Source organism: Hyla sarda, unplaced genomic scaffold (genome assembly GCF_029499605.1).
Source record: "Hyla sarda isolate aHylSar1 unplaced genomic scaffold, aHylSar1.hap1 scaffold_2449, whole genome shotgun sequence".
Lineage (NCBI taxonomy): Eukaryota > Metazoa > Chordata > Amphibia > Anura > Hylidae > Hyla > Hyla sarda.
In genome coordinates, this window is record NW_026609136.1 from 1 (window position 1) to 13,462 (window position 13,462).

Consider the following 13,462-nt stretch of genomic DNA (forward strand, 5'->3'; position numbering starts at 1 on the left):
TATATATATATGCGCACACACACACATATATATATAAACGTATTCTCCGTTGAGATATTGCAGCCGCTGCTGTGTCCAGGCCCAGGAGCCTTAGCACTGTGCTGTGATGTCACTCAATACCACTGACATCACTAGGTGTAAACAACATCTCTCCTTTGCTGTGTATGTGACTATGGAGCTGTTTGGTGATGTCGTCTATTATGGCCTTCATAGAAGCAACAGGAGATTGTTGCATCCATCTAGAACCCTCAGAACTACAGTGCTATGATGTCACTCACTTCCACAGGCCTTGCAGAGTGTAAACAACAACAACCCAGCTTTGTTGTGTATGTAACCATAGGGATTTGTGATGTCACCTAGAACCTTCACAGCAGCGACAGCTTTATGAGGAGCATCAGCACTGCTCTGCCTGAGCAGAACCATCACCGCCATAGGTTGTCAAATAACCCGGGTTTAACCCACACAGGTAAGTCCAATGGGGTGCAGGCATGTCCTCTATGCTTACAGCTTCCCGTGGGTGTTGGTTTGATACCGTTTGGGGACAGCCAAGGAGGCATCTGCAGGCAACAAAGGTAGGTGTGTGCTTGTGTGTGTGTTTCCTATGCAGATCCTAAGCCCAGTGTCACATGCAAGTAGGAGGAGTAAGAAGGGTTCCTGGCAAATCCGGGTTATGGATTGCATTTAAAAAGGCCCCGTGGGAGTGCAATGGGCCCCTGTCTTGCTGCTTAGCAATAATGGTATGGGTTTAGGTTCTGCTGTGTGTACTGGTGGTTGACTGCCCCCCAGCCCAGAGTGTGCATGGAAAATTGTCTGGCAGCCTCCCTGACAGCAAGCAGTGATAGTGCCCATGAAGGGCACCTTGTTGGGCCCGCCCCTTTCACGGTTATCGCTTCTCGGCCTTTTGGCTAAGATCAAGTGTAGTATCTGTTCTTATCAGTTTAATATCTGATACGTCCCCTATCTGGGGACCATATATTAAATGGATTTTTGAGAACGGGGGCCGATTTCGAAGCTTGCTTCCGTCGCCCTATGCATTGACCCGATATGGCAGTATCTTCGGGTACAGTGCACCACCCCCTTACAGGGTTAAAAAGAAAGATTCCTACTTTCATTGCTACCTGCTTGCTGGCTAGCCAGCTAGCCAGCCCTGTGGGCCTTGCTGCTGCTGCAGCCAAAAAACAAAAGGTGGTGCTGCTGCTGCTTCTGCTGCTTCTGCTTCTGCTTGTGTCTGGCCGCTGTTGGAGCGTCCAGGCACAGGACTTCTGCTGCTGCTGACTAAATGGCCTCCTTAATTGGATCATTTGAGTAGCCAGCACACCTGTGCAGGTAGGGCATGACATGATAGGCAGCTGCCTTGATAGCGGGTGGGTGCTGAATGTTCCTAATTGACAAAATAAGATTAATGCTTATGAAGAAATATAAAATCTCATCCCTTCCCCAATATCGCGCCACACCCCTACCCCTTAATTCCCTGGTTGAACTTGATGGACATATGTCTTTTTTCGACCGTACTAACTATGTAACTATGTAACATAACATGGGGGGGGGGGGTCTCCTGGCTGTTCACACAGGTGTGTCATTGCTGTACATTGACCATGCATTGCTTCTGTGGTATTGCAAAGGCAAAGACAAATGCTTCCAGCCATCCATTGCACTAATGGATTGGTCATCAGCTGGCTGTCTATGTCCCGCATCAATATAGACCAAAGTACAGAGGGTTAGGCTATGCTATTGTGCACCTACCTGATGCATCAGAAGGTGCGAGGCCCTTGCTAAATTCTGTGCACAGACTTTGAGATCTATACTTTAGACTGTATCTAAACCTGCTCCAACATGGACTGACATTCTGGCCTACTTTCAGCCGATGCGACTTGTCTGTCGCTGAACAGTCGCTTTTTATGTATTCAGCACCTATGTATAATGTTGTAAAAATGCTCTAGAAGCTAAAGTCGCAGAAATGTCACACATATTTGGCCTGCAACTTTCTGTGCGACAAATTCAGACAGGAAAAATCAGTATAAATCCTTAGAAAATTATCCCCCAGTGTCTCCATCTGCTGGCGGTATTGAATAAGCATTGCTGCACTGATGGGGTATGCATTAGACGAAAAAAAAGAAGAAAAAGAAGAATAATACGCCCAGAAAAGAGGCGAAAAGGAGAAAAACGTAAAAAAACGTGAAAAAAAAGTAAGAGGAAGAGAAGGGAAAAAAAGGTGGAAATGGGTTTAAAAGTGATTTCGGCGGAGAAATATATATATATATATATATATATATATATATATATATATATATACGCGCACACACACACATATATATAAACGTATTCTCCGTTGAGATATTGCAGCCGCTGCTGTGTCCAGGCCCAGGAGCCTTAGCACTGTGCTGTGATGTCACTCAATACCACTGACATCACTAGGTGTAAACAACATCTCTCCTTTGCTGTGTATGTGACTATGGAGCTGTTTGGTGATGTCGTCTATTATGGCCTTCATAGAAGCAACAGGAGATTGTTGCATCCATCTAGAACCCTCAGAACTACAGTGCTATGATGTCACTCACTTCCACAGGCCTTGCAGAGTGTAAACAACAACAACCCAGCTTTGTTGTGTATGTAACCATAGGGATTTGTGATGTCACCTAGAACCTTCACAGCAGCGACAGCTTTATGAGGAGCATCAGCACTGCTCTGCCTGAGCAGAACCATCACCGCCATAGGTTGTCAAATAACCCGGGTTTAACCCACACAGGTAAGTCCAATGGGGTGCAGGCATGTCCTCTATGCTTACAGCTTCCCGTGGGTGTTGGTTTGATACCGTTTGGGGACAGCCAAGGAGGCATCTGCAGGCAACAAAGGTAGGTGTGTGCTTGTGTGTGTGTTTCCTATGCAGATCCTAAGCCCAGTGTCACATGCAAGTAGGAGGAGTAAGAAGGGTTCCTGGCAAATCCGGGTTATGGATTGCATTTAAAAAGGCCCCGTGGGAGTGCAATGGGCCCCTGTCTTGCTGCTTAGCAATAATGGTATGGGTTTAGGTTCTGCTGTGTGTACTGGTGGTTGACTGCCCCCCAGCCCAGAGTGTGCATGGAAAATTGTCTGGCAGCCTCCCTGACAGCAAGCAGTGATAGTGCCCATGAAGGGCACCTTGTTGGGCCCGCCCCTTTCACGGTTATCGCTTCTCGGCCTTTTGGCTAAGATCAAGTGTAGTATCTGTTCTTATCAGTTTAATATCTGATACGTCCCCTATCTGGGGACCATATATTAAATGGATTTTTGAGAACGGGGGCCGATTTCGAAGCTTGCTTCCGTCGCCCTATGCATTGACCCGATATGGCAGTATCTTCGGGTACAGTGCACCACCCCCTTACAGGGTTAAAAAGAAAGATTCCTACTTTCATTGCTACCTGCTTGCTGGCTAGCCAGCTAGCCAGCCCTGTGGGCCTTGCTGCTGCTGCAGCCAAAAAACAAAAGGTGGTGCTGCTGCTGCTGCTTCTGCTGCTTCTGCTTCTGCTTGTGTCTGGCCGCTGTTGGAGCGTCCAGGCACAGGACTTCTGCTGCTGCTGACTAAATGGCCTCCTTAATTGGATCATTTGAGTAGCCAGCACACCTGTGCAGGTAGGGCATGACATGATAGGCAGCTGCCTTGATAGCGGGTGGGTGCTGAATGTTCCTAATTGACAAAATAAGATTAATGCTTATGAAGAAATATAAAATCTCATCCCTTCCCCAATATCGCGCCACACCCCTACCCCTTAATTCCCTGGTTGAACTTGATGGACATATGTCTTTTTTCGACCGTACTAACTATGTAACTATGTAACATAACATGGGGGGGGGGGTGTCTCCTGGCTGTTCACACAGGTGTGTCATTGCTGTACATTGACCATGCATTGCTTCTGTGGTATTGCAAAGGCAAAGACAAATGCTTCCAGCCATCCATTGCACTAATGGATTGGTCATCAGCTGGCTGTCTATGTCCCGCATCAATATAGACCAAAGTACAGAGGGTTAGGCTATGCTATTGTGCACCTACCTGATGCATCAGAAGGTGCGAGGCCCTTGCTAAATTCTGTGCACAGACTTTGAGATCTATACTTTAGACTGTATCTAAACCTGCTCCAACATGGACTGACATTCTGGCCTACTTTCAGCCGATGCGACTTGTCTGTCGCTGAACAGTCGCTTTTTATGTATTCAGCACCTATGTATAATGTTGTAAAAATGCTCTAGAAGCTAAAGTCGCAGAAATGTCACACATATTTGGCCTGCAACTTTCTGTGCGACAAATTCAGAAAGGAAAAATCAGTATAAATCCTTAGAAAATTATCCCCCAGTGTCTCCATCTGCTGGCGGTATTGAATAAGCATTGCTGCACTGATGGGGTATGCATTAGACGAAAAAAAAGAAGAAAAAGAAGAATAATACGCCCAGAAAAGAGGCGAAAAGGAGAAAAACGTAAAAAAACGTGAAAAAAAAGTAAGAGGAAGAGAAGGGAAAAAAAGGTGGAAATGGGTTTAAAAGTGATTTCGGCGGAGAAATATATATATATATATATATATATATATATATATATATATATATATACGCGCACACACACACATATATATAAACGTATTCTCCGTTGAGATATTGCAGCCGCTGCTGTGTCCAGGCCCAGGAGCCTTAGCACTGTGCTGTGATGTCACTCAATACCACTGACATCACTAGGTGTAAACAACATCTCTCCTTTGCTGTGTATGTGACTATGGAGCTGTTTGGTGATGTCGTCTATTATGGCCTTCATAGAAGCAACAGGAGATTGTTGCATCCATCTAGAACCCTCAGAACTACAGTGCTATGATGTCACTCACTTCCACAGGCCTTGCAGAGTGTAAACAACAACAACCCAGCTTTGTTGTGTATGTAACCATAGGGATTTGTGATGTCACCTAGAACCTTCACAGCAGCGACAGCTTTATGAGGAGCATCAGCACTGCTCTGCCTGAGCAGAACCATCACCGCCATAGGTTGTCAAATAACCCGGGTTTAACCCACACAGGTAAGTCCAATGGGGTGCAGGCATGTCCTCTATGCTTACAGCTTCCCGTGGGTGTTGGTTTGATACCGTTTGGGGACAGCCAAGGAGGCATCTGCAGGCAACAAAGGTAGGTGTGTGCTTGTGTGTGTGTTTCCTATGCAGATCCTAAGCCCAGTGTCACATGCAAGTAGGAGGAGTAAGAAGGGTTCCTGGCAAATCCGGGTTATGGATTGCATTTAAAAAGGCCCCGTGGGAGTGCAATGGGCCCCTGTCTTGCTGCTTAGCAATAATGGTATGGGTTTAGGTTCTGCTGTGTGTACTGGTGGTTGACTGCCCCCCAGCCCAGAGTGTGCATGGAAAATTGTCTGGCAGCCTCCCTGACAGCAAGCAGTGATAGTGCCCATGAAGGGCACCTTGTTGGGCCCGCCCCTTTCACGGTTATCGCTTCTCGGCCTTTTGGCTAAGATCAAGTGTAGTATCTGTTCTTATCAGTTTAATATCTGATACGTCCCCTATCTGGGGACCATATATTAAATGGATTTTTGAGAACGGGGGCCGATTTCGAAGCTTGCTTCCGTCGCCCTATGCATTGACCCGATATGGCAGTATCTTCGGGTACAGTGCACCACCCCCTTACAGGGTTAAAAAGAAAGATTCCTACTTTCATTGCTACCTGCTTGCTGGCTAGCCAGCTAGCCAGCCCTGTGGGCCTTGCTGCTGCTGCAGCCAAAAAACAAAAGGTGGTGCTGCTGCTGCTTCTGCTGCTTCTGCTTCTGCTTGTGTCTGGCCGCTGTTGGAGCGTCCAGGCACAGGACTTCTGCTGCTGCTGACTAAATGGCCTCCTTAATTGGATCATTTGAGTAGCCAGCACACCTTTGCAGGTAGGGCATGACATGATAGGCAGCTGCCTTGATAGCGGGTGGGTGCTGAATGTTCCTAATTGACAAAATAAGATTAATGCTTATGAAGAAATATAAAATCTCATCCCTTCCCCAATATCGCGCCACACCCCTACCCCTTAATTCCCTGGTTGAACTTGATGGACATATGTCTTTTTTCGACCGTACTAACTATGTAACTATGTAACATAACATGGGGGGGGGGGAGTCTCCTGGCTGTTCACACAGGTGTGTCATTGCTGTACATTGACCATGCATTGCTTCTGTGGTATTGCAAAGGCAAAGACAAATGCTTCCAGCCATCCATTGCACTAATGGATTGGTCATCAGCTGGCTGTCTATGTCCCGCATCAATATAGACCAAAGTACAGAGGGTTAGGCTATGCTATTGTGCACCTACCTGATGCATCAGAAGGTGCGAGGCCCTTGCTAAATTCTGTGCACAGACTTTGAGATCTATACTTTAGACTGTATCTAAACCTGCTCCAACATGGACTGACATTCTGGCCTACTTTCAGCCGATGCGACTTGTCTGTCGCTGAACAGTCGCTTTTTATGTATTCAGCACCTATGTATAATGTTGTAAAAATGCTCTAGAAGCTAAAGTCGCAGAAATGTCACACATATTTGGCCTGCAACTTTCTGTGCGAGAAATTCAGACAGGAAAAATCAGTATAAATCCTTAGAAAATTATCCCCCAGTGTCTCCATCTGCTGGCGGTATTGAATAAGCATTGCTGCACTGATGGGGTATGCATTAGACGAAAAAAAAGAAGAAAAAGAAGAATAATACGCCCAGAAAAGAGGCGAAAAGGAGAAAAACGTAAAAAAACGTGAAAAAAAAGTAAGAGGAAGAGAAGGGGAAAAAAGGTGGAAATGGGTTTAAAAGTGATTTCGGCGGAGAAATATATATATATATATATATATATATATATATATACGCGCACACACACACATATATATAAATGTATTCTCCGTTGAGATATTGCAGCCGCTGCTGTGTCCAGGCCCAGGAGCCTTAGCACTGTGCTGTGATGTCACTCAATACCACTGACATCACTAGGTGTAAACAACATCTCTCCTTTGCTGTGTATGTGACTATGGAGCTGTTTGGTGATGTCGTCTATTATGGCCTTCATAGAAGCAACAGGAGATTGTTGCATCCATCTAGAACCCTCAGAACTACAGTGCTATGATGTCACTCACTTCCACAGGCCTTGCAGAGTGTAAACAACAACAACCCAGCTTTGTTGTGTATGTAACCATAGGGATTTGTGATGTCACCTAGAACCTTCACAGCAGCGACAGCTTTATGAGGAGCATCAGCACTGCTCTGCCTGAGCAGAACCATCACCGCCATAGGTTGTCAAATAACCCGGGTTTAACCCACACAGGTAAGTCCAATGGGGTGCAGGCATGTCCTCTATGCTTACAGCTTCCCGTGGGTGTTGGTTTGATACCGTTTGGGGACAGCCAAGGAGGCATCTGCAGGCAACAAAGGTAGGTGTGTGCTTGTGTGTGTGTTTCCTATGCAGATCCTAAGCCCAGTGTCACATGCAAGTAGGAGGAGTAAGAAGGGTTCCTGGCAAATCCGGGTTATGGATTGCATTTAAAAAGGCCCCGTGGGAGTGCAATGGGCCCCTGTCTTGCTGCTTAGCAATAATGGTATGGGTTTAGGTTCTGCTGTGTGTACTGGTGGTTGACTGCCCCCCAGCCCAGAGTGTGCATGGAAAATTGTCTGGCAGCCTCCCTGACAGCAAGCAGTGATAGTGCCCATGAAGGGCACCTTGTTGGGCCCGCCCCTTTCACGGTTATCGCTTCTCGGCCTTTTGGCTAAGATCAAGTGTAGTATCTGTTCTTATCAGTTTAATATCTGATACGTCCCCTATCTGGGGACCATATATTAAATGGATTTTTGAGAACGGGGGCCGATTTCGAAGCTTGCTTCCGTCGCCCTATGCATTGACCCGATATGGCAGTATCTTCGGGTACAGTGCACCACCCCCTTACAGGGTTAAAAAGAAAGATTCCTACTTTCATTGCTACCTGCTTGCTGGCTAGCCAGCTAGCCAGCCCTGTGGGCCTTGCTGCTGCTGCAGCCAAAAAACAAAAGGTGGTGCTGCTGCTGCTGCTTCTGCTGCTTCTGCTTCTGCTTGTGTCTGGCCGCTGTTGGAGCGTCCAGGCACAGGACTTCTGCTGCTGCTGACTAAATGGCCTCCTTAATTGGATCATTTGAGTAGCCAGCACACCTGTGCAGGTAGGGCATGACATGATAGGCAGCTGCCTTGATAGTGGGTGGGTGCTGAATGTTCCTAATTGACAAAATAAGATTAATGCTTATGAAGAAATATAAAATCTCATCCCTTCCCCAATATCGCGCCACACCCCTACCCCTTAATTCCCTGGTTGAACTTGATGGACATATGTCTTTTTTCGACCGTACTAACTATGTAACTATGTAACATAACATGGGGGGGGGGGGGTCTCCTGGCTGTTCACACAGGTGTGTCATTGCTGTACATTGACCATGCATTGCTTCTGTGGTATTGCAAAGGCAAAGACAAATGCTTCCAGCCATCCATTGCACTAATGGATTGGTCATCAGCTGGCTGTCTATGTCCCGCATCAATATAGACCAAAGTACAGAGGGTTAGGCTATGCTATTGTGCACCTACCTGATGCATCAGAAGGTGCGAGGCCCTTGCTAAATTCTGTGCACAGACTTTGAGATCTATACTTTAGACTGTATCTAAACCTGCTCCAACATGGACTGACATTCTGGCCTACTTTCAGCCGATGCGACTTGTCTGTCGCTGAACAGTCGCTTTTTATGTATTCAGCACCTATGTATAATGTTGTAAAAATGCTCTAGAAGCTAAAGTCGCAGAAATGTCACACATATTTGGCCTGCAACTTTCTGTGCGACAAATTCAGACAGGAAAAATCAGTATAAATCCTTAGAAAATTATCCCCCAGTGTCTCCATCTGCTGGCGGTATTGAATAAGCATTGCTGCACTGATGGGGTATGCATTAGACGAAAAAAAAGAAGAAAAAGAAGAATAATACGCCCAGAAAAGAGGCGAAAAGGAGAAAAACGTAAAAAAACGTGAAAAAAAAGTAAGAGGAAGAGAAGGGAAAAAAAGGTGGAAATGGGTTTAAAAGTGATTTCGGCGGAGAAATATATATATATATATATATATATATATATATATATATATATATATATATACGCGCACACACACACATATATATAAACGTATTCTCCGTTGAGATATTGCAGCCGCTGCTGTGTCCAGGCCCAGGAGCCTTAGCACTGTGCTGTGATGTCACTCAATACCACTGACATCACTAGGTGTAAACAACATCTCTCCTTTGCTGTGTATGTGACTATGGAGCTGTTTGGTGATGTCGTCTATTATGGCCTTCATAGAAGCAACAGGAGATTGTTGCATCCATCTAGAACCCTCAGAACTACAGTGCTATGATGTCACTCACTTCCACAGGCCTTGCAGAGTGTAAACAACAACAACCCAGCTTTGTTGTGTATGTAACCATAGGGATTTGTGATGTCACCTAGAACCTTCACAGCAGCGACAGCTTTATGAGGAGCATCAGCACTGCTCTGCCTGAGCAGAACCATCACCGCCATAGGTTGTCAAATAACCCGGATTTAACCCACACAGGTAAGTCCAATGGGGTGCAGGCATGTCCTCTATGCTTACAGCTTCCCGTGGGTGTTGGTTTGATACCGTTTGGGGACAGCCAAGGAGGCATCTGCAGGCAACAAAGGTAGGTGTGTGCTTGTGTGTGTGTTTCCTATGCAGATCCTAAGCCCAGTGTCACATGCAAGTAGGAGGAGTAAGAAGGGTTCCTGGCAAATCCGGGTTATGGATTGCATTTAAAAAGGCCCCGTGAGAGTGCAATGGGCCCCTGTCTTGCTGCTTAGCAATAATGGTATGGGTTTAGGTTCTGCTGTGTGTACTGGTGGTTGACTGCCCCCCAGCCCAGAGTGTGCATGGAAAATTGTCTGGCAGCCTCCCTGACAGCAAGCAGTGATAGTGCCCATGAAGGGCACCTTGTTGGGCCCGCCCCTTTCACGGTTATCGCTTCTCGGCCTTTTGGCTAAGATCAAGTGTAGTATCTGTTCTTATCAGTTTAATATCTGATACGTCCCCTATCTGGGGACCATATATTAAATGGATTTTTGAGAACGGGGGCCGATTTCGAAGCTTGCTTCCGTCGCCCTATGCATTGACCCGATATGGCAGTATCTTCGGGTACAGTGCACCACCCCCTTACAGGGTTAAAAAGAAAGATTCCTACTTTCATTGCTACCTGCTTGCTGGCTAGCCAGCTAGCCAGCCCTGTGGGCCTTGCTGCTGCTGCAGCCAAAAAACAAAAGGTGGTGCTGCTGCTGCTTCTGCTGCTTCTGCTTCTGCTTGTGTCTGGCCGCTGTTGGAGCGTCCAGTCACAGGACTTCTGCTGCTGCTGACTAAATGGCCTCCTTAATTGGATCATTTGAGTAGCCAGCACACCTGTGCAGGTAGGGCATGACATGATAGGCAGCTGCCTTGATAGCGGGTGGGTGCTGAATGTTCCTAATTGACAAAATAAGATTAATGCTTATGAAGAAATATAAAATCTCATCCCTTCCCCAATATCGCGCCACACCCCTACCCCTTAATTCCCTGGTTGAACTTGATGGACATATGTCTTTTTTCGACCGTACTAACTATGTAACTATGTAACATAACATGGGGGGGGGGGGGGTCTCCTGGCTGTTCACACAGGTGTGTCATTGCTGTACATTGACCATGCATTGCTTCTGTGGTATTGCAAAGGCAAAGACAAATGCTTCCAGCCATCCATTGCACTAATGGATTGGTCATCAGCTGGCTGTCTATGTCCCGCATCAATATAGACCAAAGTACAGAGGGTTAGGCTATGCTATTGTGCACCTACCTGATGCATCAGAAGGTGCGAGGCCCTTGCTAAATTCTGTGCACAGACTTTGAGATCTATACTTTAGACTGTATCTAAACCTGCTCCAACATGGACTGACATTCTGGCCTACTTTCAGCCGATGCGACTTGTCTGTCGCTGAACAGTCGCTTTTTATGTATTCAGCACCTATGTATAATGTTGTAAAAATGCTCTAGAAGCTAAAGTCGCAGAAATGTCACACATATTTGGCCTGCAACTTTCTGTGCGACAAATTCAGAAAGGAAAAATCAGTATAAATCCTTAGAAAATTATCCCCCAGTGTCTCCATCTGCTGGCGGTATTGAATAAGCATTGCTGCACTGATGGGGTATGCATTAGACGAAAAAAAAGAAGAAAAAGAAGAATAATACGCCCAGAAAAGAGGCGAAAAGGAGAAAAACGTAAAAAAACGTGAAAAAAAAGTAAGAGGAAGAGAAGGGAAAAAAAGGTGGAAATGGGTTTAAAAGTGATTTCGGCGGAGAAATATATATATATATATATATATATATATATATATATATACGCGCACACACACACATATATATAAACGTATTCTCCGTTGAGATATTGCAGCCGCTGCTGTGTCCAGGCCCAGGAGCCTTAGCACTGTGCTGTGATGTCACTCAATACCACTGACATCACTAGGTGTAAACAACATCTCTTCTTTGCTGTGTATGTGACTATGGAGCTGTTTGGTGATGTCGTCTATTATGGCCTTCATAGAAGCAACAGGAGATTGTTGCATCCATCTAGAACCCTCAGAACTACAGTGCTATGATGTCACTCACTTCCACAGGCCTTGCAGAGTGTAAACAACAACAACCCAGCTTTGTTGTGTATGTAACCATAGGGATTTGTGATGTCACCTAGAACCTTCACAGCAGCGACAGCTTTATGAGGAGCATCAGCACTGCTCTGCCTGAGCAGAACCATCACCGCCATAGGTTGTCAAATAACCCGGGTTTAACCCACACAGGTAAGTCCAATGGGGTGCAGGCATGTCCTCTATGCTTACAGCTTCCCGTGGGTGTTGGTTTGATACCGTTTGGGGACAGCCAAGGAGGCATCTGCAGGCAACAAAGGTAGGTGTGTGCTTGTGTGTGTGTTTCCTATGCAGATCCTAAGCCCAGTGTCACATGCAAGTAGGAGGAGTAAGAAGGGTTCCTGGCAAATCCGGGTTATGGATTGCATTTAAAAAGGCCCCGTGGGAGTGCAATGGGCCCCTGTCTTGCTGCTTAGCAATAATGGTATGGGTTTAGGTTCTGCTGTGTGTACTGGTGGTTGACTGCCCCCCAGCCCAGAGTGTGCATGGAAAATTGTCTGGCAGCCTCCCTGACAGCAAGCAGTGATAGTGCCCATGAAGGGCACCTTGTTGGGCCCGCCCCTTTCACGGTTATCGCTTCTCGGCCTTTTGGCTAAGATCAAGTGTAGTATCTGTTCTTATCAGTTTAATATCTGATACGTCCCCTATCTGGGGACCATATATTAAATGGATTTTTGAGAACGGGGGCCGATTTCGAAGCTTGCTTCCGTCGCCCTATGCATTGACCCGATATGGCAGTATCTTCGGGTACAGTGCACCACCCCCTTACAGGGTTAAAAAGAAAGATTCCTACTTTCATTGCTACCTGCTTGCTGGCTAGCCAGCTAGCCAGCCCTGTGGGCCTTGCTGCTGCTGCAGCCAAAAAACAAAAGGTGGTGCTGCTGCTGCTTCTGCTGCTTCTGCTTCTGCTTGTGTCTGGCCGCTGTTGGAGCGTCCAGGCACAGGACTTCTGCTGCTGCTGACTAAATGGCCTCCTTAATTGGATCATTTGAGTAGCCAGCACACCTGTGCAGGTAGGGCATGACATGATAGGCAGCTGCCTTGATAGCGGGTGGGTGCTGAATGTTCCTAATTGACAAAATAAGATTAATGCTTATGAAGAAATATAAAATCTCATCCCTTCCCCAATATCGCGCCACACCCCTACCCCTTAATTCCCTGGTTGAACTTGATGGACATATGTCTTTTTTCGACCGTACTAACTATGTAACTATGTAACATAACATGGGGGGGGGGGGTCTCCTGGCTGTTCACACAGGTGTGTCATTGCTGTACATTGACCATGCATTGCTTCTGTGGTATTGCAAAGGCAAAGACAAATGCTTCCAGCCATCCATTGCACTAATGGATTGGTCATCAGCTGGCTGTCTATGTCCCGCATCAATATAGACCAAAGTACAGAGGGTTAGGCTATGCTATTGTGCACCTACCTGATGCATCAGAAGGTGCGAGGCCCTTGCTAAATTCTGTGCACAGACTTTGAGATCTATACTTTAGACTGTATCTAAACCTGCTCCAACATGGACTGACATTCTGGCCTACTTTCAGCCGATGCGACTTGTCTGTCGCTGAACAGTCGCTTTTTATGTATTCAGCACCTATGTATAATGTTGTAAAAATGCTCTAGAAGCTAAAGTCGCAGAAATGTCACACATATTTGGCCTGCAACTTTCTGTGCGACAAATTCAGACAGGAAAAATCAGTATAAATCCTTAGAAAATTATCCCCCAGTGTCTCCATCTGCTG

General features: G+C 46.2%; 6 non-coding genes across 6 annotated transcripts; all 6 read left to right on the forward strand.

Moving 5' to 3' along the window:
- Nucleotides 1–885: 885 nt before the first annotated feature.
- LOC130323294 (U2 spliceosomal RNA) lies at nt 886–1,076 on the forward strand. The gene has a single exon (XR_008868635.1). It is a non-coding gene; the product is annotated as a U2 spliceosomal RNA (small nuclear RNA).
- Nucleotides 1,077–3,165: 2,089 nt separating this feature from the next.
- Nucleotides 3,166–3,356, forward strand: LOC130323307 (U2 spliceosomal RNA). Its single transcript, XR_008868646.1, has one exon. It is a non-coding gene; the product is annotated as a U2 spliceosomal RNA (small nuclear RNA).
- A 2,095-nt stretch (nt 3,357–5,451) lies between these two features.
- On the forward strand, nt 5,452–5,642 carry LOC130323312 (U2 spliceosomal RNA). Its single transcript, XR_008868649.1, has one exon. It is a non-coding gene; the product is annotated as a U2 spliceosomal RNA (small nuclear RNA).
- A 2,080-nt stretch (nt 5,643–7,722) lies between these two features.
- Nucleotides 7,723–7,913, forward strand: LOC130323313 (U2 spliceosomal RNA). Its single transcript, XR_008868650.1, has one exon. It is a non-coding gene; the product is annotated as a U2 spliceosomal RNA (small nuclear RNA).
- Nucleotides 7,914–10,012: 2,099 nt separating this feature from the next.
- LOC130323314 (U2 spliceosomal RNA) lies at nt 10,013–10,203 on the forward strand. The gene has a single exon (XR_008868651.1). It is a non-coding gene; the product is annotated as a U2 spliceosomal RNA (small nuclear RNA).
- A 2,085-nt stretch (nt 10,204–12,288) lies between these two features.
- On the forward strand, nt 12,289–12,479 carry LOC130323295 (U2 spliceosomal RNA). The gene has a single exon (XR_008868636.1). It is a non-coding gene; the product is annotated as a U2 spliceosomal RNA (small nuclear RNA).
- The last annotated feature ends 983 nt before the right edge of the window (nt 12,480–13,462 follow it).